The following is a 27899-nucleotide window of genomic DNA, read 5'->3' on the forward strand; positions in this document are numbered from 1 at the left end:
TTTCTACTCTACCCACACCCCCCATCCCTTAGTTGAAAACAATGCCTTTGATGCAGTTTTAAAATTGAATACTCTATGATATAAAATGCCTAATACATTTTTTACTAATCTTTTCAAAATATTTTAATGGTAGTTCATTATAATAAGCTACAGAAATGACACAGATTCAACTTTCTTTTCCTCTTAGACTGATGTTACCTACAAGTTTTTGTTTTCTTGTATAATATTAAAAGGATCAGTCTTAATATTATACTTCCCAGGGGCTCAGGAGAGAAAACTATGAACAGTGAGAATTATTTTCAGGAAATGAATCTAAGTACACCAAGCTCTTTGTCCGTCTACTTTATTCCTCTGAGATAAAATCCTATCTACACAGCTTCAGTTCTGTTTTCGTGCCCAGCTCCTTTCTTGCCTGATTTCTCTCTACCTTTATCTACTGTTCCCTCTAAGTTCTGTCTTAATTCTCTCGTCTTAATTCTGCCTCATCTAGGTCATTCTCATCTCATTCTTACCCATCTAGTACTTCCCCATCTGGCTCTTCCTCATCTTCCATCTCATTCACATGTTCCCTCTGGTCAGAATCCTCCTTATCCCTCTCAGTTCTCCATCCTCAAGTTCACTACTCCTCTCTTCCTCTCTGTCTCCTTATACCTCTAAGACCTCCCAAGTCTCTGAGGTGTTCAATCATAAACCCAAGCAACAGCATCCCCACCAGAGCAAGGTCACCAGGCTTAAATTCTTATGGGGTCATAAAGGTAGGTAAGAATTTTCCTCAGGCAGTGACCGTCAGGCTTTCTTTTACAATCCAAAATGGGAGGGTAAAAGAGGAGGTCAACTGAGTGCTAATGACCGGTTAGTATATCAAAAAGGGGATCTATGTGCTTAATCTACATTCCAAAAGTGATTAGGTAAGAAGTTAGGGGTCTATAAGTAAGTAAGGTTATATAAGAAAGGAGGGTCTCACCCTAAACAGCACAAGAAATAAAGCTAACTGCCTGACCTAGGAGACAGGTGTTGTTTGTTTGACCTTGGATGCTTGATAGGTATTTTAGATAAATTCACTGTTAGGAGTTCTGGTTTTTTTGAGACAAGGTTTCTCTGTGTAGCTTTGCGCCTTTCCTGGATCTTGCTCTGTAGACCCAGGCTGGCCTTGAACTCACAAAGATCCGCCTGCCTCTGCCTCCCAAGTGCTGGGATTAAAGGTGTGCACCACCACCGCCCAGCCCACTGTTAGGAGTTCTAAGAAGCATGCATGGCATTACAAGAAAATCACTGTAGGAACCAGCTAACATACATACAAAAGTTAAAATATCACCAAGACTTCTTAAGCCATGGTTTGACCTTTGGAAAAGTCCTTGACTTTTCCAAGTAGTAGCTTTTGTGGTAGTAGCTGAATTCCATTATGTTTTCCTTTGGTTTGCAGCATTATTTGTTCAAACATACAGGCTCATGCTATCCAACTTCTCATCCTAAATTTAAGTTTACCATTTTCAAACCTCACAAGGCTTCATAGTATAAGTATTAGTCAACATAGTTACAAAGTTACAAAGACCTTTATGCTTATAACTTGCAAATTTAATAAATCAAATCTAGAGGATTCATCTTTCCTGCTAGGTATTTTATGAGCCTGGCTACACTGTGAATTTTTCCTACTATTTTCATAAATGTTACCTCTGAGCTCACGTGGTTCTACTGCAGGCAGCAGTTGGACCAAATGTTTTGTCTTCATATAACACGGATCAATAGCCTCCTGCTTGGCAATTGATAGGACTTGGCCTCTCAAGGTCTTTCTGCTTCCATACTTGGTAAAATCAATATTTCCCCTTTTGTTTTCTGAAACTCTTTTTTTCAAGCAGCAATCCTGAATATTTTTAAAACACTGTTTGGCTACAATGACTGTTAGTGGTCCTATAGAAACGCCACCTCAATTTTTTAACTTTCCCCCATATTTTGCTTAATAGCAATCCTGTGATGCTTATTAAAAGACAGGTTTTTCCACTTGCCTGATTGCTTATCCTGTAAGAAATAATATGCCATCCATATTCTTACACATTGCATTGACATCCATGTGGAAGATGTAGGAACGAAAGCAAAGAGGCTGGTTTGTTGGGTGTTTTGAAAAGGCTTTCCCAGCCAGTGACATCCCAACCTGCTGAAGTCTGCTCACATTTCTCAGTGGCAGTTCTCACATTCTCTCTCCTTTTAAAGCAACGAAAGAAGAGCGGTTTCTTACTTCTTGACAGTGTAGATCAGGAACTAAGGGCAAACTCAGCTGTGACTTTTGCAAATTGTGGCTTTTGTGTAAAGTCTCACCACACCTACCTCAATGTTTAAGATTTGCTTGATCAGATTAGGAACTAACTTCTGTGTTATTCACATTATGCCAAGTTATTTATGTTTGCAGTTGCAAGGATTTTCTAGTAAAAATCATTATACTTTGAGCGCCCAGTCTCTGTCTTTTCAATTTTCTTAGCCCCAAAGTTGGGTAATTGTTTTATATTCTAAATGTCATTCTAGTCAATATAAACGTATCAGTATAAAGTGATGGATATTTTTAATAGAAAATCCAAAATCTATCCCTTTATTCTTTTAGAGCAACTTGTCAGATCACAACTCTCAATAGATACCAGACTAACAGGGTCTAACAAACAAAACAAAAACACAGGAGACAGATTTTTGCTGAAGACCTGTGCTGGTTTGAATCATAAGAGAGCATCAACTCAGGGATTGTCGAACTCAGGTTGGCCTGTAGGCAAGATGGTGAGGGATTGCTTCCATTGTTCATTAATATAGAAAGACAGCCCCTGGTGGGCAGCAGCATTTCCCTGTCAGGGGTGCCTGAACTTCACAGGATAGGGGAAAGCAGCTACCATGAGGGCAGGCATCCATTTCTCTGTGCTCTGGACTCTGGAATTCCTCCCTTTACCTCTCTTCAAAGATGTCCTGGACCTAAAAGCCAAATGAACTGTTTCTCCTACTATGTTGTTTATGGGCAGGGTGTCGGATCACAGCAACGGAATTAAAACTACACGGACAACCTAAAGGGGAATTATATATAACTTAATTAAAATAATTTCTATGGTTTGAGATGTTTGTAATCACATGTAAACAAATCTAAGTTATATATTCTCCTCAAGGTAAAGATGAATTAGCTTCTGTCAAAGATGTGTGTACAGAGTAGTTTTGAACGTTTATACCATAGTCCATAGAGACCCATGGTTATGTAAAACTCTTCTCACTTTATAGTAAGGTTAAAAAAAAGCCACCTAACTGGATTTCTCTAAAATGATGATTTTCCGTTTTCTTAGAGCCTTAACTAAGAAAAATTCATTTGAAAAAATTTGACCCTTTTCAGGTTAAGTGAATGTGAGTGCAACTTGTACTCTCCTGGGAGCTGCTACTTCTTGGCAAAGGTCCTTGCTCAGGCATGTTATGAATGTGCCCTTTGTAATCTATGAGGTCCATCATTACAGAAGAGATAGAAGGAGGTTAGGTGAGGCCTGACACCAACAAAGCGCAGCCGGGAACATCACTGTGATGGTTGTGCGGTCCGCCAGTCTGGTGAGGCTGCATCACCGGCTCCGCAAGTCCGTCTTCCTTTCTTGTCTATATTTCTCTCTACTGAGAACAGATGAATCTTCTCTCAAGAGCACTAGATTTTAAGACCTTTCACACCTATACAACATCAAGGGAGATAAAAGAAAGTAAAGGAATCTTGGGTTTGCTGAATATACAATGGCAGAAGAAAAATTAATTTCCTAAACAATAATAGAATTTGAAAAAATTCAACTTAAGTTAGAATTCATGGAAATGTTTTTTGTATATGTTGGATCATATTTCTAACATGAGAATAGATTAAGTTTCTTTTTAACTTACTAGAAAACTGAATTTGGGGAACACATTATGATTTCTTTCAAGGGTATTTTTTCCCATAAATTAAGGCTATTGATTCCTAGATGTTTTCTACCCCAGTGGAGGACATCTTAAACCAGAGTGGTGGTTTGAATAGGAATGGCCCCCAAAGGCACATCTATTTGAATGCTTGGTCATTAAGGAGTGGTGGGAAAAAAAAATACTTGAGAAAAATTAGGAGGTGTGGCCTTGTTGGAGTAGGTGTGACCATGCAGGAAGAATTGTGTCACTGAGGGGCCCCCAGGGAATCGGTGTTTCAAATACTCAACCCAGGCCCAATGTCTCTCTCTTCCTGCTGCCTGTGCATCCAGATGTAGAACTCTCAGCTGTTCTCCAGCATCATGTCTGCCTGAACATTGCCATGCTTCCTGCCATGACAATACTGGACTAAACCTCTGAAACTGTAAGCCATTTAAATGAGTTTTTTTTTTTTTTATAAGCGTTGCTATGGTCATGGTGTACCTTCATAGTAACAGAATACTGACTGAGTCATGGGGCTTATTTTACTTATGCATACCTTCTAATTGCTGAATTATTCTTGTCAGGTTGAAGCTTCCTTGTATCTAGATTCTTCTAATAGTATGTTTTATGTAAAAAATGTGTGTTGTGCTACAAAGTTTATACATAAGAAACCGATTTGCTGCTATTTAAGCCTGTAAAACATTTCCTGTAAATTATTTTCTTTCTTTCTTTCTTTCTTTCTTTCTTTCTTTCTTTCTTTCTTTCTTTCTTTATTTATTTATTTATTACTTTTTATTTTTGTGGCAGGGGTTCTCTGTGTAGCCTTGGCTGTCCTAGAACTTACTCTGTAGAACAGACTGACATTGAACTCAAAGAGATCTGCCTGCCTCTGCCTCCCTAGGGCTAGGATTAAAGGCGCGCACCACCATCAACAGCCTATTTTTTTTTTTTTGATGTACAGTTTCTTAATGTAAAATTTTAAAATATTTGTTGTGGTCCACTCTGTAAACGTTCTTATGCTTTTTTCCTAATTCTTGTTTACATGAAAGAAACTTCCATTCTACTGTGTAGCCATTAAGCCAGCTTCAGGGTGTCTGGCTTTTCTGTAATTGCTTTTTCAAATTTTGTTACTATTCTAAATAACTATTAGAATCATGTTTTTTTTAAAAATCCTACTTCAAATAAATTCTCCTGTTTACAAAAAGAAGAAGAGGAAGCAGAAGAAGAGAAGGAGGAGGAGGAAGAAGAGGAGGAGGAGGAACAGGAGGAAGAGGAGGAGCAGGAGGAGAATCAAAAAATTAACAACTATTGAATTTAATCTATTATCACTGAAATGATTATATGGCCACCCTCTTGTGTTGCTGACATTAACATCTGTGAGTTTTGTTGTGAATTTTATGTGTAGATATGCAAGGCTTGTTTGATGACTTAGGCTGTTGTGAGAAATGGACCGCCTTACATTATGACTCTCTGCAGTCTGCTGTTAGAAACATCTGATGAGGTAGGTGCTCTTCCATCTTATGTCTGTCCAAGGAGGGGAATAGTGAGTTAGGACTTAACCTTAGGCTCTAACCCCGTTATTGTAATATGACAGACATGCATATTTATTTCCTTGAATATTTTCCTCTTATTTCCCACTGCTGCTGCTGATGACTTACAAGCACAGAAAGTCACTGTCAGTTATCTGTAAACATCCCAGACTCCCCTACTTTTTATAATATTGACCAAATGTGTTCCAATTCTCAATTATACTGCAATCTGTGCAACATGCTACAGACCTACAAATAATTTATTGAAAATTTGTCATTTATGTTACAGCAAATTATATGTCTGTTATTTTGACTTTCATTAATGAGCACCAAATCATTATAATATCATTAATGTTAAACTACTTGAACAAAATCAACATTCTGTCTTGATATTGCTTATTTTTCCCCATTTTAGTAATATACAAGTGAGTTTCCTGAAATCAAAGGAAAATCCCTAGAAATTAATTGTGAAATCATACAGTAATCAAATGCCATAATCAAAATTTCTTTGAAGTATAGTAATTATAAGTAAATGTAGCTTTAAGAAACATGTTCTAAAAAAAAAAACCCACATTCTTTGCCAAGAGGATAAAATTCAAGTTTTTTACAAAACAGTTTCAGACTATTCTGATTTCCAGAGATGACCAAATATTATTTCATGGTGTACTTTATTGCAATACACACAATAACAGTTTTGAGGGCTGAAGGAAAAAGTGAGTGAGGCTAAATCATTAGCTAACACCCATGGAGGGATAATATATGTCTTAATATTTACATTTTTCATTCTTGAAAATGGCTGGTGTGGAAGCAGCTTAATTCTTTTTGCCATTACACCTTAATGTTTAAAACCAAATAGAGATAAATGTGTCCCAGTTGGGAAACAGTGGAGAGGTCTCAAGTTACAAACACAACAGTTTTAATGTGAACTGCATTCTGTGTACTGAGCATCAGGTTCTGTGGCCGTTGTTGGAGATGTGGAGGTAGAGATGGCTTGATCTCTGCCTTCCTTGCACTCAGGTGAGAGAGGCACACTGGGCCATCAGTAGAAACACATACAGTAGATACACTGAATGAACCTCTTCGCAGGATTCCTTAGTGGTCTAGGAAGTTCCAAAAAGACCTACTTGAGGGATGAGTCATATTTCTTTTTAATTTTTTGTTCATCATTCCATATCTGAATGCCATATGCTTGCTGAGGTGGTATCCTGTATGGAAAGAAGGGGCTTGAGAGAGTGGTCAGGAGTCTTGAGGTTAGCCTGGCTTATGCTGTCCTCACAGGCAGGCCTCAGAGTCAGAGGAACAGAATCCTATCTGTATCACGCTGAGTCTGTACTTTCCATGAATAATGTTGCTGATACAGAAAGCAGCAACAACGATCCAAGGCATGGGAGCCCAGGAGAGCCTCGGGTATTGAAGAGACTTCAGCTGTGTTAGCACTGCTGGACTGCAAAATGTGGGGAGCTGGGAAGATGATGTCACTGTCCCAGCAGCAAGGACTGAAGGAAGCTCATGGGACAACACAAAGTTGCAGTGTTGATACGAATTTTGACCTTTAATGGGGAGGTGGGGGACTATTGACATAACATCAATCTAAGAGAATGATCTCCTCTCTGGGGGATAGCAAAAGATAAATGAGACAAAGAAGAAAGAGGCTGTTTCACATAGTAAAACATTGCTCTGTATTCTGACTTAAAAATGAACTTTGAAAAGAGGGTATTTCAGGAATTGAAGAATGATTAGAAGGGCTGATAAAAGAGTGAGGGGGCTAATCAGAATTTCCATCTGTTGTTGGTGCTGTTGTTTTTTATTTTTCCCTTGGGTGTCAATGACTGCTTTCTGACTGAGTGAAAATGGAAGGGCAGGTTGAGAGAACATTCTAGATGACTTCTTAACCAGTTTGAATGTCTGAATACACAGGTAGATTTAGATAGCAAACGTTCCTTCAGAAGTGCAGAAAGGAGGCAAGAGCTGAGGCTCGCACTGTCATGGTGCTGTTGAAGGCTCAGGCATTGTGGAGACAGCTTAAATAATAAAGGAGACAACAACAACCAGAACCCACTGCAAAATGAAAGATTAAAATATAACTAAATCTCAGATGCATTGGCGCTCATCTGCTTGCTTAGTACTAGTGACATAGGTAGCTGTTTCTCCTGGAGAAAGCAAGTGCCGAGGAGTCCACTGCGGTAAGCACCGCGTGCAGAAAGTCGGAAGATACTTTTCTCTGGTTGTTATTTTATACAAGGCATTTGATGACTCTAAAGAAATGGAAAGTGAAAGACATTCCTTAAACACCTCACAGAACTTTCAATTATGTGTAGGTGGAGATGGGATTTACTTGGTTTTCCCCCTTTTCAGTGGTGCTTAATAAATGAAATCAGCTGCCATAACTATGTTTGACATCAGCTACAGAGCACAGCAAATTGCTGGAACATTTTTAGAGATGAGAAGAAATAAAGAGCTACTACAGAAACATATCAGCATTTATTTGAATTATGGTACTGGTGGGGATGGAAGGACACTTTACGAGAAGAAAGAAGTAAAATATAGTACTGATCTAAATTTTAAACACTCTGTTTCTACTCAATTGAATTTTGGGTTTTCAGGGCTGATAGACAAGCAATGGTTTAGAAAATAGAGCAAGTTCGAGAAAGGAGATTTTTATTTTAAACAAAGTTACTCAAGAGCTAACTTTATTTTTGCCTTGTCTCCAGAGACTGAAAGATCAGACATCAGAAAATGAGTCAGAACCATAATAAGGTAATTTTAGAGATACAAATAAGAACAGAACAACCTCTCAAACACTTCTGAGTACCTAGTTTTGCTCAGAATCTCCTTGTTTGGCAGTATCCCAAACAGCATCACTTCTTACCTTGCTCTCTGCTAGTATTCTTGGTTCTTTCTTGTCCTGGATTTCTCTAAAGCCTGTCAGTCAGACTCTCAACTGTTCTTTTTACGTAGAGCAGCATTTCAGAGCCATTTCATCAGAGCAAATGTGACTCCTGTAGACTGAGCTTCACTGTGCTAAGTTTAGAGCTGAAGAACAGAACCCAGACGCTTCAACTTTGCCCCAAGACTTGAGACCAACACCTCATGAGTAAACCCTGAAAGGGCAATGATAATTAAGGCCACATAATCCCTCCCCTTGCTCCTGCCTCCTAAGGAGTAAAGCTGGTCCTGCTTCTATAAGGAGGCTACTGCTGAGAACAGTAGACGGCACAGTGGATGCATAACCCAAATCAAATTCCAAAAATCCTCAAGAATCCGAGGACTCCAATATAAATTGTAGCAAGACAAGGAAAACTTCTGAATGTCAGGAGAATTGAAGTCAAAGAGTGGCTGAAAAGAAATGCCATGTACAAGTGGATCCAAGGAAAGACTTTAAGAATGATACAATGCAATTTAAGGGATCAATCTATGATTATGAAAATATAATCTATTACATTTGGATTTCTTCATGCATTTGGACCAGCTCTGACTCTTCAACTGAGAAAACTAAGACCTTGAGAAGTGGGCTTAGAGGTTAAGAGTGAATAATGTTCTTGCAGATGATCAGGGTTTAGTCACCAGTACCCACTTCAAGGACTCACAATGGCCTGTTACTATAGTTCCAGGAGATCCAACACCATCTTTGGGTCTCTACTGCATCCACATACACAGAATGACACACATACACATAAATACAAATAAAATAATGTTATAATAAAACTATGTTATAAACTAAACATAACTATAACCACAAATACAACTAAAACTGTGTTAAAAGATAAAGACTTAAAATGTTAAATGAAAGAAGCACCATAAGAGATTCTGCCTCTCTCTCTCTCTCTCTCTCTCTCTCTCTCTCTCTCTCTCTCTGTCTCTCTCTCTCTCGGATTTCTCTGTGTAACAGTCCTAGCCATCTTAGAACTCACTCCATAGACCAGACTGGCCTTGAACTCACAGAGAGCCACCTGCCTCTGCCTCCCAAGCACTGGGATTAAGGGTGGTGCTTCTTTCATTTAACAGTCTAAGTTTGAGGAACTTAACAATTAAAAATCAGCAAACAGCTGAAAAGAAATGCCATGTACAAGTGGATCCAAGGAAAGACTTTAAGAATGACACAATGCAATTTAAGGGATCAATCTATGATTATGAAAACATAATCTATTACATTTGGATTTCTTCATAATGATGCTTATTGTCTTAGGTAGGGTTTCAACTGCTGTCAAGACATACCATTGACCAGAACAACTTTTACAAAGGAAAACATTTAATTTGGGTTCTCTCACAGTTTCAGAGGATTAGTCCATTATCATCATGGTGAGAAACATGGGGGCATGCAGACAGGCATGGTGCTGGAGAAGGAGCTGAGAGTTTTTACATCTTGACTCACAGGCAACAACAGGAAGTGATCTGTCACACTGGGTGTAGCTTGAGCAAAGGGGACCTCAAAGCCCACCCCCACAGTAACACACTTCCTCCAACAAGGCCACACCCACCCCAACAAGACCATACCTCTTAATAGTGGCACTCTCTTCGGGGGCCAGTTTCTTTCAAACCACCATACTTATCAATAGGTTACTGAATTACATCATATTGTTAAGCCACCAGACTCCCTCCCCCAAAAAAAATTGATTTCCATAGTTTTGAAATTTATCTGTTTGTTTTCATAGACAATTGTAGTACCAGTAAAAGGAATAAGTAACATATTAGAATACTTTAAAACTCAAACTATCTAGTGAAATCCTATACATAACTTTTTCTAGTGGAACCAAGCTAGCAAACCTCTAAATATCTAGAGGTTCCAAAGCCCCTAAATTTAATTTGCTGAGTTATGGGCTACCCAGAAGAGACAGTGAAATCATGAGCAAACACAGGAGATAAGAGTACTGCATAGGTCTTCACCATTTCAAGACATGAAAGTAATCACATAATGAGCAAAGGTCATTTTAGAATGGTTTGTTCCTCCTTTTAAACTATTGGCTTTATTTTATAAAGTCTAATTTAAATATAACCAGAGCAATTATTTGACTTTTTATGATATTCGAGGGTAGTTTTAACATATCTATGTGGTACTAAAACATGATTAAGCATGTATTTATGTATTTACTTTGGGTTTTAACATCATGCATTTGTATTTTTGTTGTTGTTATTCATTATGCTTGTTTAGATTTTTCTCAGGTTTTTTTTTTTTGTGTGTGTATTCTTTTTCCAGTAAAATCTCAGTTACTTTGTAGTCACAAAAGACCTTGACAGCAAAATATTTAGGCTGTTCTCAAAATCGGCATTTACATTATACAAGATTTTTTAAATCTTTCCTTGTGACTTTCAATTATATTAACTCTACAATTGAACTCACTTTCTCAGAATTGATTTAAGGATGAGATTGCTTTTCATGAAACTTGGCTTGTGCAAAGCTACTCTAAACTAGATGTGTTTGATTCATCACAATTTATCATTTAACACAGATTTTGTGTCTTAAGTTCAGTCCTATTTTTTTTTCTGATCATGAATGCTGTGATGCATCCTGTACTCTACTACGAATAGTAAGATTTAAGCTATCCTTTTCTTTAACCTTTATTGATTCTTTGTAGATTTCACATCATGCATTTCAATCCCACTTATCTCCCTGCCCCCTCCCATCGGCCCTCTGCCCTTGCAACCTCCCGCCAAAACAAGACAAAATTTAAAAGTAAAACCAGATACTAAACAAAACAAAACAAACAACCAGGGGAAATAACATTGTTGTGGAAGCTGTGGTGTGGCCTTTGTGTCACACAGTTTACTCTTTAGTCCATTCATCTTTATTTACAAGTGTTCATTGCCAGGAGTTAATGGTGTGGCTTCAGGCCTCTGGTTTTTGCCACACCACCTGTAATGGGCTTTTCCTGGGGATCCTCTTGGATATCCTGTTCTTGTCCTGTGTGTGGAAATCCTGCTGTTTTGAGTCTGTAGGTTTGTCTCCTTCACATGCTCCAACAGTTCACAGATGAGGTGATACTGGGGTAGGCCAATTTATAGCCCTGGTTCTGGGCCTTGGTGGTAGCTGGGTTGGCCAGTCCACCAGCTTTCCCTCATTGTCACTGCCTCTGCTCGCTCACTCAGTGCAGTCTGCAACAACAAGTTGGAGGGGGTAGGGCAGGCAGGTCTCCTGCTCTCAGGTTCCCAGATCTGGCTCACCCAAACCACCAGGACCAGTTCTATTATTTTGCCCAGGCAAGGTGCAGGGCCCTCTCTCCTGATGGCTGTAGGGGGCATGCAAAGGGGTGGTGGGGGTGTCAGCTCTCCTGTTCTCACACCTTTGGGGCTGGCTTACCAACATCTTCCCGCTTCACCCTCCAACAACACCAACAACAGGGTCAGCCCTATTTGCTGCCCAGGTAGGGTGAAGGATCTGCTCTCTTGTGTGCTACAGCTGGCGAGGGGCAGGGCCAGTTCTCTCCCTCTTGTGACCCTGGGGCCAGCTCTCTCACCTGCTGCAGGTAGCAAGGGTTGGAGTGAGGAGGGCATCTTTCCCTCACCCATGCCACCACATAGCAGATGAAGTGGGGCAGGATCAAGTCTTCTGCTCTCACACCAGCAGAGTTGTCTTACCTGTATCCATGACCACAGGGTCAGCTCTAGTGTGCTGCCCAGTGAGGTGCACTTGTGGTGAGGGGTGGGACCCTCTTGCCCAAGTGGGGAGCCAGCTCTCCCATGAGAGGTGGGGCCAGATCTCCAACTGCATTATCCAGTGAGTAGCAGGGTCAGCTGTCCCAGGGTGAGTTAAAGGAAGGGCTGGCTCAGCACAGCAAAGTTCTAATGACCCCCTGTGCTTATACAGACAATGGGCATCATTAGTGATCCCAGTTCCAGCAGGACCATGGACCCAGACATGGTCCTCAGCAGCAGGTTAGGCCGGGACACCACCGTGGCCCTTGTGGCAAATCAGGCTACCCAGATCAGTTTGACCCTGGGGCAGCATGGCCCTTGGAAACCAACAAGGTTTCAGGTATCTAACCCCACCTCAGTCAACTGCACAATCCTCAATGGTAACAGGAGTCACAGACATCACCTGAGAATGTGGCTGCTGCAGGGCCACCCACGAACCCACACATGGCTCTCTGCAGCAGCCCTGGCTTGGATGACACCACGGCACCAGGTGACAGAGCAGGCCACTCATATCAGCATGGTCCCAGCTGCACCACAACCTTCTGACACCTTCATGTCCACAGGTTGCAGCCTAGACTCCAGGCATCCATGAGGTCTTGGCTAGCAACATGGGTCACAGATAACAAGACAGACCTAGGTGGTGGTAGGACCATGTACACAAACAAGGGACTCAACTCCTAGGCAGCAGCCTGGAGTCAGATATCATCATGTTCCCAGGTGGCCGCCCAGACCCCTGGCATCAGCGTGTTCTTCAATGGTATAAGGAATTATGGCCTAGACCCTGGGCATCTGTGTGGACTTTGGTGGTAATGTGGGCCAGGGACATCAACACAAATCTGGCTGTGGCAGAACCATGCTCCCAGACATGGTTCTCAGCAGCAGTCCAGGCCCAGATATCTCCATGGGTCCAGGTAGCAGCACAGGCCACCCAGATCAGCACAGCCCCTGTGGCTATGTGGTCTTCACACACCAATATGGCCTCAGGTGGCAGCCTAGACTACAAGCCTCTGCATGGTCCTCAGTGGTGACAGGAACCACAGACATCCACATAGATCCCTTTGCTGCTTCAGGGCCTTGGGCCTAGACCTGGCTCTTGGCAATAGCCCAACCAATCAGGAGCCACTGGGCACTTTCCAGGCCTGAGCTGAAGGACACAGATGGCTCCCCCCAATACATCTTAGTGTGTGTGTTGGGGGGGGGCACAATCAACTGTGAGCCAACCTGGTGCTACCATGACACCAAGCACCTCTTATGGTTTTTAGGCTTAGAGATCCAAGAGAAGAAAAGCTCCATGCCTCCATGCCTTGTGGCTGGGGAGGGCAGGACTCAATCAAGCCCCACTTGTGACTCAACCAGGAGCCCTGGTGCCAGGTGGTCTGGTTAGGTACCATGATCATGAGCAAGTACAGAGTGGGAAAATGCAAGAGAGGCGGAATGATTCATGGGCTGGGGAGAGAGGCAGTTCTGGAGAGGTGAGGGTGATGAGGAAAGGGCTGATGTGAATGGCCTTGCTGGTCACTGCTGTGGATATATTCTGCATATTATGAATGTGTGTTGGTTTGATTGGTCAATAAATAAAATGCTGATTGGCCAGTAGACAGGCAGGAGGTTTAGGCAGGATAAGCAGAGAGAATTCTGGGAAGAGGAAGGGCAGAGAGAGAAGCCGCCAGCTAGACACAGAAGAAGCAAGATGTCAAGGCAGAACTGAGAAAAGGTACCAATCCATGTGGCTAAATATAGATAAGAATTATGAGTTAATTTAAGTGTAAGACCTGGTCAATAATAAACCTGAGGTAATGGCCAAGCAGTTATAAGTTAATATAAGTCTCTGTGTGTTTACTTGGGGGATGTGAGTGGGAGATATTTGTCCTGACTGCTGGATGGCTGGGATACAGGAAAACTTCCAACTGCAGACCACTTGAGTCTAAGCTGAATCAATCTTATATGAAGCATTTCAGTTACAAGGTGCTCTGTTCCAGAATGGCTTTCATTATTTATTAGCTCACTACCCTATAACAATTTTTTGAAATACTTTTGATCAGTTATATAAATATTTCCTTTTCCTTTTCAAAGTATTTAGCATGCTAGTAAACACTTTCATTAAAAAATTACCATAATGACCCTACAAAAATAGTTCTGTTTGAAAAACCAATGATGAATTCTACTGTCTGGACTTGGACAAACAATTAAGAATAAGTCATAGCTTGGCTCTGAATATAACAAAAGATATACATTAAAGATAGTGAATTGTGACAAATGTGGAGGTCAAAAGTAAGACTGCTATCAGTCTGGAAGCTAGCCTTTGCCTTAACAGGTCAGTGGGCAAGGAGAGGTTGTCCAGTGAAGATCAATAAATAAATCTATCTATCAGCACACATATTCATACTCACATACTCATATACATTGATAGTAGTCCAGTTTATGAGGTTCAATAAAATTTTTTTAAATATATGACAACAATTTAGTATGTGAGTTTATTTCATTTTTAAATTAAATTCATTACCTCTATTTCTTCTGACACATTTATAATATAGCCCCTGTATCTAAGGCTCAGGGACCATGGTGGAAGGTGAGCCAGGAAGATTTCAAGAGGCAAAGGAACAGGAAGTTGCTGTGAGATTTTGTATCCTAGTCTCTGATTCCTTAAAACAGAGAAGTAAATTCTTAATTTTTTTGTTTGCTCAGGGTGTACCTACTGAAATAAAATGCACAGAACAATACTTTGCACTTAACATTATCACAGTAAACAGTCACCGATTAAAGGCTAGCCTCTTAGACTCCCAAGGTGTGGGAGCCCACAAAGGTTTTCTAGTGATATCTGAGTTTGCTTTACAAAGCAGGGCTGCATCAGGGGATGGCTTGACCATGTACATAGTCACCAGGTGCTTGGGGAGGTCTGCACTTGGCTGTGCTGGGGGAGGTATTTTGCTCCACCCCATTGACATTGCTTTAAAAGCCCTTTAGTAGAGATAGAAGGGGCAGGTGGGTTTTGACCCAGGCCCTCCCAATCTATCCTGTGCTTCAAATTTTCTCTCTCTATATTTCTATCTACATACTTCTCACTTATCCCTCCTCAAGAGTACCCTGGGGGAAAAAGAGGGAGCTAGTGTCCCTCAAATAGTACCTAAAACAGGGACCAAGAACTTGGCAAAAGGGGGGTAGAGGGCCCTGTGGGAAGTTAGGACATGTCCAGTTATAGAAATTACAGTGGGGATAGTCTATTTGGGGGAGTGGAAGGGGCTGGAAGATGCCCTAAGTGAGGCTGCAGCATATATTTTTCTCTATCTAGGTTTCTTTTCTTTCTCTCTCTTAGAATTATCTCTATAAAAATTAAAGAAAAAATGTAAGGTAGATTGTAAGAATATAGTGTAAGAAAAATTTGGAAAAATATAGATTAAGAATAGTGGTTAAAAAATAAGATAAGCAACAAAACAGAGAAAGTGTGTCCTTAATTTTCCAACTATGAGGCTATAAACACAAAATCCTAGGGAAGAATCAGAAAAATCTATCAAAGAGGAGAAACAGGGAGAAAAAGACTCCTGTGGAAAGCTTTTGGTCCCAAGCTGTAGTCAGAAAGTTTCTCCAGTCCCATCAGGTTCCCACAATCCCATGGCCTGCTTATAAAATAATCACTCAGAAACCTCTATTAATTATAACTACTGCTTGGCCATTAGCTAGCTCAGGCTTATTACTGACCAGCTCTTACACTTAAATTAACCCATAATTCTTATCTATGTTTAGCCACATGGCTTGGTACCTTTTCTCAGTTCTGCCTTGACATCTTGCTTCCTCTGTGTCTGGCTGGTGACTCCTGACTCCAACCTTCCTCTTCCCAGAATTCTCCATGTCTCTCCCCCATCTATACTTCCTGCCTATCTATTGGCCAATCAGCATTTTGTTTTTCAATCAATCAGAGCAACACATATTCACAGCATACAGAACAACATCCCACAGCACCAAGTGGCAGAGGGAAGAATTTTCCCTGAGGTGGATTAAGGTAAAATAAAACTTTTCACTCTGCTAATGCTATCACTGTACGGAAACACCATATCAACGAAATTACTTTCCTCTTCTCCATGTAAGAAAAAGTTTAGAGAACAGAAGTCTTAGGAAAACTTGGTGGTCTTTCTCTCTCAAAAAAATGAAAGCTTTCTTGGGAAAAACTTAATCTCTCTCTGAAAAACTAAAAAACCTTTCAGGGCTTTGCTTCTCAGAAATTTCTTTTTCTGTAAGGGCAAAATGAGATTCACCTGGAAAAGTATGGGAAACCACCTGTTGTTTGCTCTAAGGAAAAAGAAAAAGATCTCAGCTGGGCGGTGGTGGCGCACACCTTTAATCCCAGCACTCGGGAAGCAGAGGCAGGCAGATCTTTGTGAGTTCAAGGCCAGCCTGGTCTACAGAGCGAGATCCAGGAAAGGCGCAAAGCTACACAGAGAGACTTTGTCTCGAAAAACCAAAAAAAAAAAAAAAAACAAAAACAAAAACTCTTGGAATGAGACAAATCCTCCCTGCTAAGTCCTGTCTCTCTTAACTAGAGAAAAACAGTGGCCAGAGTTCCCTGAGGCAAGGGCCTGGTGAGAGAGCGCTGGCAGAGGAGCAGGGACAGGTTCCTCCCTGATGCAGGACCTGGGGAAAGCTGCTAGTGTAAAGAAAAGCAGGCCCTAAGTTCCAAGCAGTAGCTGCAATGGAAAAGCTGAGGCAGATTTGGGGGGAGAATCCCCTACCTCCAGAAGCAGTTGGCAGAGGAACAAAGCTGTGGCCAAGACATCTGAAGCTCTGCATCTGGGGAAGGAATAAGCAGGGATGAGACAAAGATCTATCAGAGAAAGAGTCTCTCTGAAAGGGCTGTGAAAAAGCTTTATCTTAAGTACTTTCGTTTTCCCTCACTGACCTGGTAACTCAGAATTACCTGCCTGAATATGCATGAGCAGGTGGGTACAATTCGGTTCTGAGGACAGTATCAGCAAAGAAAAACATCTATCAATGCCAGCTCAGGGAGAACAGAAATCTCCCAATCTCCGTGGTGAAAAGGCTAAATCTTGATGCCCATGCTAAAAGCAGAAACTTGACTTTAGCTGTGTGCCTTCCCAGAAATGGGAAATGTGCCTTGAAAGGCAACCTAGGAAATTTAGTTCAAAAGGCAGTATGGGAAATGTAGTACCTAACTGAACATCATGCAGATATAGAGAAATGCACTATGAGAAATGTGGTTTTTCAGATAAAAATGGTGGTACTGACCAAAAACTCTGGGTTTTCCAACTGAAAGTAAAGTTTCTTTTCAAAGCAATGTTAGAAAGCTTAATCTTACCTCCTGAGGACTAAGAACAGGTGAACAGCTTGCCTCTAAGGAGATTATTAAAGTTCTAACACCATTTATCAACAAGCTATTTTACAACCCTTTAGAAAACAAGGGAAAATGGTCCTTACACTGAGAAATTGTTTCCGGTGTGTAAAAAACCTACAGGATTGAGTTGTGATTAAGATTCAAGAGAGAAACATTGACATCATAAAAAAAAAGATCATGGTAAACTTAAAAAACAGCTTTAAAACATTAAGAAGTGGGAAAATTGTCTGAGAGTTTAGTGAGGAGTATGGAGCAGAGGCATGTCAGCTCCAATGACACTCCACTAGAGGAACTGGAGTGAAAAGCAGCTAAACCAACATCCCTGATATTTAGGTTCCATCTTTCAGTCTGGGGATAGGAGGAGAATAATGAGTCCTCCAGACTGCTGAGGAGTTTGACATGAAGTTTCAGTAATGTTTTTGGTACACAGGTAACCTGCTGAAAGCTGTAGGTCTGGAACTCCACTCCAAGTTAGACAATTGTCTTCTTCTGATGGGAAAATGACTGTTGTGGAATTGCCAGCTGAGAAACTCAGAAACAGAATGTTCCTTAGGAGTTTCTTTTTTCCCTCATTCTCTTGTCTTCCTTTTGGGGCTTGCTGAAAATTCAGATAGCTCTTAATAGAGTTTTTGTAAAAGATCTGGGATGCATAAAGTACTGTTTAGCATCAACATTGTTTCTACATTCTAAATGAAGTCCAAAGAAAGTTACTAACTGTCTTGTTGGAAGATAATGTAAAATCTCTTCTAGAAGTTTGATGGGCTAGTTCTGTTAAGAGATTCTTTCTAGATGTTTGTTAATATAGGTTAATATTAGTTTGGTAATTAGTTGTTTTAAGAAATTTCTTTTAAATGATAAGAGATCTCTTTTAAAAGCTTGCTAGTATAAGTTAGTTCTAGATGTCTGTATAGTTCTATAGAGTTTCCTCTTAAATATAAGCTTGGTAAATAGTTCTTCTAAGAGATATGTGCTAGTAGTTTCCTTATGAATATAAGTTTAAAAGATAGTTATATAGTTTTCTCTTGAACATAAATTCATAAGAAGTATAAATAAGTAAGGTTATAAGGAGTTGTAAGTGATATGTTCATATGAAGTGTAAATATATATAGAAAATGGCCATTCTAGTTATAAATATATATAGTAAATAGTCATGATAGTTGTAAATATGTAATATTTATATTAGAATTATATTGATGTTAATGAACCAGAGTTTAGTAGAAGCTAAGGGAATCTTTAAGATTGATGTAATTTATCTGATACAGTTTGCATCAAGAGTTTATTGATTTAAAAGGGGCTTGGCATAGCTAAGGCTGCTATAGACATCATAAGATTCATTCCAAAATAGATATGCCATCTTTATCATCCTCTACTCCTGTACATGGAGTTGTGGCAGCTATGGAGATCCCTGTGAATGGTTGTAAGCTCAATAGGAACCTGGGCCAGAGCTGAGTTAAACTCAGTTACTCCTCCTGCCAGAGGCTGATAAGGATGGGCAACTTTCTCTTGTTAGCTTTCAGCCTAAGAAAGATTATGCTTGATGGAAAGCATATCTTCATGGCAGGAAATAGAAGAAATAATCATAGAGAATGACCTAAAACAGACTGCAGTCTATATGATGGGGCTTGAGGGCCTCTGTAAAAATTAAGAGGAGGGACCTGTGGGGGCCCACACAAGTTTTCTAGAGAGATCTGAGCGTGTTTTATACAGCAGGGCTGCATCAGGGGATGGCCTGACCACGAGCATTGTCACCAGGCGTCGAGGATGGGCTGCACTTGGCTGTGCTAGAGGAGGTCTTTTGCTCCACCACTTGACATTTCTTTAAAAGTCCTTTAGTAGAGATAAGAGAGGCTGGTGGGTTTTGACCCAAGCCCTCCTGAGCTATCCTGTGTTTCTAACTGTCTCTCTCCTCTGTATTTCTATCTACAGCTCCTCACTTCTCCCTCCTCAAGAGTACCCTGGGAAAAAAGAAGGAGCTGGTCTCCCTCACCAAGGTCAAATGCAAGTCTATTACCCAAGCGTGAAGACCAGTTGACTACCTTGAAGAAGATGGTGGTTTTAAAGTAGTCTTTCCACAATACCCCCATGCATTGCAGCCCCAGCTGCAGGTCAGCAGGCAAGACTCCTGCAAGCAGGCCTAACTACCACCACCCGACATGGGACCCTGTAATGTACAAGTCACACTCTGTCCCCCAAAACCTGCCCATCCCCCAACAACACAACTGTTCCTTGAGACACAGACTCTGCTAGCTCTGTATTGGACCAAGAGGTGAGTAACTGTTTTCCCCAGCCAGTCACCCCAGCCTCTAGGCCCTAGGACCAGGGGCACAACACATGCCTCAACAATACCACCCATTGCAGCCCCAATTGCAGGCCAGTAGGCAAGACTCCTGTAAACAGATCTTCCCACCATCCCCCCTCACTGAACCCTGCAATCTACAAGTCCCACTCTGTCCCCCAAACCCACCCATCCTGATGAGTGATGTCATTTTGTATGCCATGAATATGTGTTGCTCTGATTGGTTGATAAATAAAATGCTGATTGGCCAATAGATAGGCAAGAAGTATAGGCAGAATAAGCAGACAAGCAGAATTCTGAGAAGAGAAAGGCTGGGTCAGGAGTTGCCAGCCAGACACAGATGTGAAGGCAGAACTGAGTAAAGGTATCAAGCCGTGTGGCTAAACATAAAGAAAAATTATGAGTTAATTTAAGTGTAAGAGCTAGTCAGTAATTGCTGCGGGCCGCAGGAATATATCATAAGAACTCAGCTGGTTATGGCAAAGTCACTACCTGGAGGGATCAAGGATTTCCTCCAGAGGAAGCCAAATTCCAAGGAGCTTTTGGTATTACTTGGCTTGTTATATATCAGCTGTCTTCTGTTATGAAAATCATGTGTGCCTTCATAGTTTTCCCAATTGACTTTTCCCTAAGAAGGGCTAACAGTGTGGACTGATCACTCTCTGGACATACACATTCCAGGTATTTGGAGAACAGCCTCAGGAAAGGCTTTCTCTGGAATCAGATACCTCCCTTAGCCACTTTCAAGGACTAGCAGTAATAACAGTCCACATGCAAGTCTCCTGATTTAAGGTAAATTCCACAAGGAGACACCGCCTAAGTCAGGTGGATGTTAAGTAATAGCTTTACACAATTCAGCCTGGACCTTCCTTTCTTACACAGCCTTACTAACTTTATAGACATTTAACTCCTTACCTAACCACTTCTAGGAATATTTAGATAACTTTCTGTGCTGACATCTATGCTCAGTCAGAACCCCAGTTCAAGCCTCCCTGTAATTATCATCATTGGCAGCATCTGGCCAGGTCCATCCCCAGATGGAGGAAAGTACCTTATCAGAGATACCTCCCATACTCTCTAAGCATCCAGGCTACCTGTTTGAAAAGGCCTGGCAGATGTGCCAATTAAGTCTTACTTCCTCCTTTCCCAAACCTTACCTCTAGTTCCAGATCTCCCTGTAACTATCACGAGGCATCTAGCTGTACACAGGTTGCCTAGCAACCGAGCACACTTCCCCCCACCCTGCAGAAAAATGGCAGATAGCTTGGACAGATAGGAGCCACAGGAAAAAAGAAGGCAGTTTTATTTTCTTCCATTGACATAGTAATTTATAGATTCTTAACATTTTCTACCAATCACCTTTAAGATTATAGTTGGGCACATAAGAGCCCTCTTCTTAGATATTACCTGAATTTAGCCTTTAGTTAATTCATTTCCCCATTGGTCATTTCCTTTGGGGTTGCAAATGATAATTAATGGTTATTGCCTCCCTATGTGATCCTTATCACCCTTCTGTTTGACCCTGGAAGCCTGGCTTTGCACTGCTAAGGGAATACTGCTTGTAAATGTATATATACCAGGACTTCCAGGGCATGGGGGGGGGGGATGGGAAAGAGAAAAGAGAATGGAAGAACTAGATAGGTAAGAACTTGAGAGGAACAAACTGAGATTGGGAAGAAGTAGATTGAAGGGCTAGAGGAGAGTACTAGAAAAACGAGATGGAAAAAGAGGAAGAGTCAGATGGGAAAGCCCTAGTTGGGTAAGAACAAGGTGAAAAGGACCTAGATGAGGCAGAATTAAGATGAGAGAATTGATAGAACTTAGATAAGTATAGAGAGAAATCAGGCAAGAAAGGAGCTAGGCATGAGAACAAAACTGAAGCTGTGTATAAAGGATGTTATGCCAGAGGAATTAAAGCAAGTGGACTATAGAGCTTGGTGTGCTGAGATTCTATTTCCCGAATATAGTCCTCACCTTTAGAAGTTCTCTCTCTTGAGCCCCTGGGATGTATAATATTAAGGCTGGTCCCTCTAATATTATACAAGAAGTAATAAGCCTGAGCTAATGGCCAAACATTTGTTATAATTAATATAAGCCTCTGTGTGATTATTTTATAAAAGGCTGTGAGACTGTGGGTGAAAGATTTATTCTGCCTGCAGGCCATGTGGGACATAAGAAAACTTAAAACTACACCATCCTCCCTGAGGCCCAAGCAGCACCCTGAGACACAAACACTGCCAGTGTCAATTAGACCAAGAATGGCTCCCTGAGACACAGACAACATTTGCACCTGTTGGAGGAAAAGATGGGTAGACATCAGTGCAAGAATACATTCAATGACACAAAGATCAATATGACACCACAAGAACCTGGCAGCTCTACTACAGTAAGACCAGAACATCTCAACATAGAAGAAAACGAAGTGCTGCGGGATGTTCTGTATATCAAATATGTTGCTAATTAGTCAATAAATAAAACACTGATTGGCCATTGGCTAGGCAGGAAGTATAGGCAGGACAGGAGGAGAATAAAGCTGGGAAGTGGAAGGCTGAGTCAGAGACACTGCCAGCCGCCACGATGACAAACAGCATGTGAAGATGCCGGTAAGCCACGAGCCACGTGGCAAGGTATAGATTAATGAAAATGGATTAATTTAAGCTGTAAGAACAGTTAGCAAGAAGCCTGCCATGGCCATACAGTTTGTAAGCAATATAATAAGTCTCTGTGTTTACTTGGTCGGGTCTGAGCAGCTGTGGGACTGGCAGGTGAGAGAGATTTGTCCTGACTGTGGGCCAGGCAGGAAAACTCTAGTTACAAACAAACTTAAAAATGACTTTATGAAAATGATGATAGAGGTCTTTAAAGAGGAAATGAAAAGTTCCTTTAAAGAAATCAAGGAAAAGACAAACAAAAAATTGGAAGAATTCAACAAATCCCTTAAAGAAAGTCAAGAAAAAGCAATCAATTAGGAGAAGGAAACAGTCCAATACTTAAAAATTGAAACAGAGGCAATAAAGAAGACACAAACTGAGGAAATGCTGGAAGTGGAAAATCAGAGTAAATGAACAAGAACTACAGAAGTAAGCATAACCAACATAATGCAAAAGATGGAAGAGAGAATCTCTGGTATTGAAGACACAATAGAGGAAATAGAATTGTCAGTCAAAGAAAACATTAAAGCCAACAAAATCAGAACATAAAACATCTAGTACATCTAGGACACCATGAAAAAAAAAAACAAAACTAAAAATAATAGGGATAGAAGGAGAAAAACACCAGCTCAAAGGCACATAAAATATATTCAACAAAATCATAGAAGAAAATTTTCTCAACCTAAAGAAGGAAATGCCTATGAAGATACAAGAAGCTTACAGAACACCAAATATGCTGGACCCCCCCCCCCCCCAAAAAAAAAAGTCCCCTTACCACATAGTAATCAAACCACTAAACATACAGAATTAAGAGCTGCAAAAAGAAAAAGGCCAAGTAACATATAAAGGCAGACCCATCAGAATAAGACCCACTTTCTCAATGGAGAGTGTGAAAGCCAGAAAATCCTGGACAGATGTTATAAAGACACTAAGAGACCAGATATGCCAGTCAAGACTATTATACAAAGCAAAACTCTCAATCACCACAGACAGAGTAAACAAGATATACTATGACAAAACCAGATTTAAACAATACCTATTCACAAATCTAGTTTTACAGAAAGCACTAGAAGAAAAAATCCAACCTAAGGAAGTTAGATGCACCCATGAAAATACAGGCAATAGATAATTTCACACCAACAAATCTCAAAGAAGGGAAACACACACACACACACACACACACACACACACACACACACACACACACATACACACACACTACCTCCAAAAAATAACAGGAATTAATAATCACTGGTTATTAATATCCCTTAATATCAATGGACACAATTTGCCTATAAAAAGACACATGCTAACAGAATGGATATAAAAACAGGATCTATCTTTCTGTGAATACAAGAAACACATCTCAAATTTAAAGACACATACTACCTCATCATAAAGGGTTGGGAAAAGACCAATCAAATAGACGTAAAAAGAAAGCTGGTATAGCTATCCTATTATCTAACAACATAGACTTCAAACTAAAATTAATTAAAAGAGATCAAGAAGGACATCACATATTTTTCACAGGAAAAATCCATCAAGATGAAGTCTCAGTTCTCAACATTTATGCCCCAAATACAAGGGCATCCACATGTGTAAAAAAAAAAAAAAAAAAAAAAAAAAAAAAAAAAAAAAGCTAAAGGCTAAATTGCTCATAAATCCAGTACACTAATAGTGGGAGACTTCAACACCCCACTCTCACCAATGGATCTTCCAGACAGAAACTTAAGAGAGAAATAAGGAAACTAACAGATGTTATGACTCAAAAGGACTTAATAGAAATCTATAGAACATTCTGCCCAAACACAAAAGAATATACCTTCTTCTCAGCACCTCCATGGAACCTTCTCTAAAACTGACCACATACTTGGTTACAAAGCAGATCTCAACAGATACAAAAAATATTGGAATAACCTTCTGTATCTTATTGGATCACCATGGCTTAAAGTTAGTATTCAACAATACAAATTACAGAAAGCCTACAAACTCATGGAAACTGAACAATGCTCAAATGAATCAACACTGGGTCTAGAAAGAAATAAAGAAAGAAATTAAACACTTTCTAGAATTCAATGAAAATGAATGCACAACATACCCAAACTCATGGGACACTATGAAAGCAGCACTAAGAAGAAAATTCATAGCACTAAATGCCCACATAAAGAAGCTGGATAAATCTCACACTAGCCACTTAACAGCACACCTGAAAGCTCTGGAACAAAAAGAAGCAAACTCACTCAGGAGTAATAGACACCAGGAAATAATCAAATTGAGGGCTGAAATCAATAAAATAGAAACAAAGAGAACAGTAGAAAAAAATCAATGAAACAGAGAGTTCATTCTTTGAGAAAATCAACAAGACAGACAAAGCCTTATCCAAATTAACCAAAAGGCAGAGAGAGAATATCCAAATTAACAAAATCAGAAATGAAAAGGAGACATAACAACAGATGACGAGGAAATCCAGAGAATCATCACATTATACTTCAAAAACCTGTACTCCACAAAATTGGAAAATCTAAAAGAAATGGACAATTTTCTGTATAGGTACCACATACTCAAATTAAATCAAGACTAGATAAACAATTTAAATAGACCTATAATCCCTAAGGAAATAAAAGCAGTCATTAAAAGTCTCTCAACAAAAAAGGAGCCCAGGGCCAGATGGTCTCAGCACAGAATTCTACTGGAATTTCAAAGAAGAGGTAATACAAATATTCTTCAAATTGTTCCACACAATAGATACAGAAGGAACATTGTCACACTCATTTTTATGAGCCTACAGTTACTCTGATACCCAAACCACACAAAGATACAACAAAGAAAGAGAATTACAGACTAATCTCCCTCATGAATATTGATGCAAAAATACTCAATAAGGCCGGGTGGTGGTGGCACATGCCTTTAATCCCAGCACTTGGGAGGCAGAGCCAGGCAGATCTTTTTTTTTTTTTTTTTTTTTAAAGATTTATTTATTTATTATGTATACAGAAGAGGGTGCCAGATCTCATTACAGATGGTTGTCAGCCACCATGTGGGTGCTGGGAATTGAACTCAGGACCTCTGGAAGAGCAGTCAGTGCTCTTAACCTCTGAGCCATCTTTGTGAGTTCGAGGCCAGCCTGGTCTACAGAGCGAGATCCAGGAAAGGCGCAAAGCTACACAGAGAAACTCTGTCTCGAAAATCAAAAAAAAAAAAAAAAAAAAAAAAAAAACTCAATAAAATACTGGCAAACCGAATCCAAGACCACATTAAAAAACCATCCATTATGATGAAGTAAGCTTCATCCCAGAGATACAGGGATGGTTCAACATATGAAAATCCTTCAATGTAATCCACCATATAAAGAAACTGAAAGAAAAAAATCACATGATCATCTCATTAGATTCTGAAAAAGCCTTCCACAAAATTCAACACACCTTCATGATAAAGGTCTTGGCATGATCAGAATACAAGGAACATACCTAAACATAATACAGGCATTTTACAGCAAGCCAACAGCCAATATTAAATTAAATGGAGAGAAACTCAAAGTGATTCCATTAAAATCAGAAACAAGACAAGGCTGTTCATTCTCCCCCTATCTATTCAATATAGTACTTGAAGTTCTAGCTAGACCAATAAGAAAACAAAAGGAGATCAAGTGGATAAAAATGTGAAAGGAAGAAGTCAAACTTTCACTATATGGAGATGGTGTGATAGTATACATAAGCAACCCCAAAACTCCTACAACTAATAAACACTTTCAGTAATGTGGTGGTATACAAGATTAACTCAAAAAAAAAAAATCAGTAGTGCTCCTATATGGAAATGATAAATGGGCTGAGAAAGAAATCAAAGAAACATCACCCTTTATAATAGCCACAAATATTATAAAATACTTTGTGGTAACTCTAACCAAGCAAATGGAAGACCAGACTTTAAAACTTTGAAGAAAGAAATTGAAGAAAACATCAGAATGAATAGACAGCACCAATATAATAAATAAATAAACCTTATCAAAAGCAATCTACACATTCAATGCAATCCCCATCAAAATCCCAACATAATTCTTTACAGACCTTGAAAGAACAATACTCAACTTCATATGGAAAAATGAACAAACAAAAAAAGTATACCTAAAACAATCCTATACAATAAAGCAACTTCTAAAGGCATCACCGCCCCTGATTTCAAGCTCTCCTATAGAGCTATAGTAATAAAAATAGCTTAGTATTGACATAAAAACTGACATGTGGAACAATGAAATCACATTGAATACCCTGACATTAATCAACACTTATGAACACTTGATTCTTAACAAAGAAGTCAAAAGTGTACAATGTAAAAAAGAAAGCATCTTCAACAAATGGTGCTGGCATAACTGGATGTCTACATGTAGAAGACTGCAAATAGATCCATATCTATTGCCATGCACAAAATTCAAGTCCAAATGCATCAAAGACCTCAACATAAATCCAGTTACACTGAACCTGATAGAAGAAGTAGGAAATAACCTTGAATGCATTGGCATAAGATACTACTTCCTAAATATGATACCAGTAGCACTGAGGGCAACAGTTAATAAATGGGACCTCCTGAAACTGAAAAGGTTCTATAAGGCAAAGAACACAGTAAATAAGACAAAATGACAGCCTATAGAACTGGAAAGGTAAGAACCTCTTACCTTTCTTTATCAACCCCACATCTGACAGAGGACTGATCTCCAAAATACATAAAGAACTCAAGAAGTTAGACATCAAAATACCAAACAACCCAATTAAAAAAATTGGGCTATATATCTGAATAGAGGATTCTCAACAGAAGAATCTCAAATGGCAGAAAGACATTTAAGGAATTGCTCAACTTCATTAGTCATCAGGGAAATGCAAATCAAAATGAATCTGAGATACTATCTTACACTGGTTAGAATGGCTAAGCTCAAAAACACTGATGACAGCTTATGTTGGAGAGATGTGGAGCAAGGGGAGCACTCCTCAACTGCTAGTGTGAGTATAAATTTGTACAGCCACTTTGCAAATCAGTATGGTGATGTCTCAGAAAATTGGGAATCAATTTACCTCAAGACCCAATGATACTATTTTGGGGCATATTCCCAAAAGATATCTACCACAGGCACATATGTTCAACTATGTTCACTGCAACTTTATTCATAATAGCCAGAACTTGTAAACAAACAAGTTCCCCTTCAACCAAAAAAGAAAATGTAGTGCATATACACAATGGAGTATTACTCAGCTGTAAAAAATAATAACATCATAAAATCTGCAGGCAAATGGATGGAACTAGAAAGTATCATCCTGAGTGAGGTAAACCAGACTCAGAAAGACAAACATGGTATGTATTCACTCATAGGTGGATACGAGATACAAAGCAAAGGATAACTAGACTACAACCCACAGCTCTAGAGAAGCTAGGTAATGAGAACCCTGTGAGGGATGCATGGATTGCCCTGGGAAGGGTAAATAGATGAGATCTCCTGAGCAAACTGGGAGCAAGGGGAGGCAATAAAAGTGATGGAGTGGAGGATGAGAGCATGAGGAAATGGGATGATTGAGCTAGGGGAGGGATGG

General features: G+C 39.9%; 1 long non-coding RNA gene across 1 annotated transcript in view; it reads left to right on the top strand.

Annotated features, from left to right (window-relative positions):
* The window catches only part of LOC128098740 (uncharacterized), a 181127-nt gene extending 158788 nt beyond the window's left edge, over nucleotides 1-22339 (top strand). Inside the window, exons 2-4 of the long non-coding RNA XR_008214316.1 lie at nucleotides 4224-4315; nucleotides 19303-19642; nucleotides 21832-22339. This is a non-coding gene — a long non-coding RNA (uncharacterized LOC128098740). The remainder of the gene's footprint in view (nucleotides 1-4223; nucleotides 4316-19302; nucleotides 19643-21831) is intronic.
* The last annotated feature ends 5560 nt before the right edge of the window (nucleotides 22340-27899 follow it).

Source organism: Peromyscus californicus, unplaced genomic scaffold (genome assembly GCF_007827085.1).
Source record: "Peromyscus californicus insignis strain IS unplaced genomic scaffold, ASM782708v3 Scaffold_6__1_contigs__length_162567912, whole genome shotgun sequence".
NCBI lineage: Eukaryota > Metazoa > Chordata > Mammalia > Rodentia > Cricetidae > Peromyscus > Peromyscus californicus.